The sequence below is a fragment of the Helianthus annuus genome, chromosome 15 (assembly GCF_002127325.2).
Source record: "Helianthus annuus cultivar XRQ/B chromosome 15, HanXRQr2.0-SUNRISE, whole genome shotgun sequence".
Taxonomy (NCBI): domain Eukaryota; kingdom Viridiplantae; phylum Streptophyta; class Magnoliopsida; order Asterales; family Asteraceae; genus Helianthus; species Helianthus annuus.
This window is the reverse complement of record NC_035447.2, coordinates 144,844,628-144,846,953: the sequence shown is the minus strand read 5'-3', so window position 1 is coordinate 144,846,953 and position 2,326 is coordinate 144,844,628. Positions and strand designations below refer to the sequence as shown.

Sequence of the window (2,326 nt, the reverse complement as noted above, 5' to 3'; positions counted from 1 at the left end):
TTGATATTTTAACCCCTTTAATTAATTTGATTTTTCACTTTTAATTCAAAAGTTTTCATCTTTTGCAATTTAACCCCTTTATGTTTTTTTACTTTCAACCCAAAGCTTTTCATCTTTTACAATTTAATCTCAACACTTTTTTACTTTCAACTTTAGTCTCTCATATGCTTTTCATCTTTCATGAATTCTCCTTTAACGTGTCATTCTAAATTTTCGAGTTAACACGCCGCAACGTGCGTGTGGGGTTCAACGTTTTTTCATCTATTTTTTTCCTGTATGACATGTCCGTCGCAGCGCGTCTATTTTTCCCGTTTGATAGGTCTGTCGCAACGTACGTGTCACACCCCCAAAATTACCACCTAGGGAGTGTCCCTGTTAGGCGTGTGACGACTAGCAATGAGCCACCAATTACATTGAATCACAAGTTTGAAATAGAACTTCGTTGTTTAAAAATAATAAAATCCCAACATACATTATTCAAAACCCATAAGTTTAGCGGAAGCATTAATGTAACGTAATATAAGTGTTATCCCAAACGAACATAGTATAAAAAGTCTGATAATAAATCCAGTAAGCAACCATGACCACTCACGCCCTCCAGCCAGCAAGTTCCTGCTTTCATAGTACCTATGGACCTGCGAGCATGTAACACACGTATCAGACAAAGCTGGCGAGTTCACAGTTTTAGAAAACGTTTGTTACCCGGTGTATGTAAAACAGTTTAATACCCAATGCAAGTAATATTGTTAATATCTCAATTCCAAACACGGACGGCTCACGGACTGCCCTTCCCACGTACTCCTATCTAGTACTGGGCCAGACTGGGTCATTAGTTCACCTCCGTCCTCTACAGGCACGGGGTGAGGGTGCCAAACCTAAGTAGCGCTACTAACTAATACCCGATGAGGGACTTACAAAAGATGATAGGTGAGATCATTAACCAATATACCCGTTTTTACCCAAAGACTCATCCCCTCCCATGGGATACCCACTGACTGTCCCCAACCACTGGGACGCATGCTCGAATGTAGTGAACTCACCTTCGGTTTGCTCGGTTAGACTAAGTGCCCGCTTAACCGTTAATCAATCAAATCCTACCGGGTTTACAAAGACAGTTAGTTCGGGGTAATCACGCATTTATTCACATAAAACATTTCAAACAATCCATGTATCGCATATTAACACACGACAGGCAAGTACTTCGATTATAGACTATTCACAACACTAATTACTGTATCACATTCCCTTTACATTCGGATCATAAGTGTTCCATGTTGCCACACTTCCGAATAATGCACCGGGTGTTATATAAATTCGGTTCGTCATACGGCTCCCAAGTCAACCGCTCCAGCCGTTAAACACGTTCGGCTGGGCCGTTCCAACCACTTAACCTACTGATGCACCCGGCCCATTACCCCAAATCAAAACATGCGCAGCCCATAAATTCACATGAAGATTATTGTTATGTTAGTAACCACCTACTGATCCATTAGATACATGTAATATTCATGGGTATGCCCGATTACTAACCCATTACAGATCAGAACCCATTAATAACAATCAACTCATAACATAGCATACATTCTGTCCAGCCCACTAGGTCCATTTAGTATTGATCCAACATGTCATGCTAGAATCGCAACAGTGGTCGGACTTGTAAATAACTCATACAAATCAATTAACCTATCATGAATTTACCTATACACAGTAATCACATCATATTCAAAGAAGCATGGCACCTTAATTCGGTTATCTTATATCATCAGCATCACGTATCATCATTAAATCAACATACATATATATATGTATATATGTAACTCGTTAAATCAAGATTATGTATAAACAAGGTCACACTTAACCGAATTCACCTTTCATTGATAAACAATAATCATCCACCTCATTTAATCATACATATAAAAATATGTGCACCTTAATAACAATACAGATATGATCACACATAAATGCCCACAATTCGATCATAATATTATCATTCATTATGGCTCATAATTTCAGCCCATGTGATTGTTTGGAAAGGTCCAATAGTGTTGAGAATTTGTGGGTTTAGATCAGTATGTCATTATTGATTTCCTCAAAAGCAATTGGTGATCTCATATGGCAGCCTTTGTTTATTCAAGTGATGGTCAAATTCATACATCATCATCATCAGCAACATAACTAATAATTACTATTGGCCAACATAGCAATTAATACACAACATGAAAGAAATCAATAAATGAGGGCCACTAACCACCGAAACCTTGACCAATTAGGATGCAATCTCGAATAGGGGTGGGGGCTGCTCTGCCGTCGCAAGTCAGGGAAAAAG

At 38.7% G+C, this 2,326-nt stretch overlaps 1 long non-coding RNA gene across 1 annotated transcript; it reads right to left on the bottom strand.

Annotated features, from left to right (window-relative positions):
• Positions 1-555: 555 nt before the first annotated feature.
• On the bottom strand, positions 556-2,326 carry LOC110911171. Its single transcript, XR_002576866.1, has 3 exons — positions 2,249-2,326; positions 1,041-1,094; positions 556-635 (listed from the first exon to the last, which is right to left on the bottom strand). It is a non-coding gene; the product is annotated as an uncharacterized LOC110911171 (long non-coding RNA).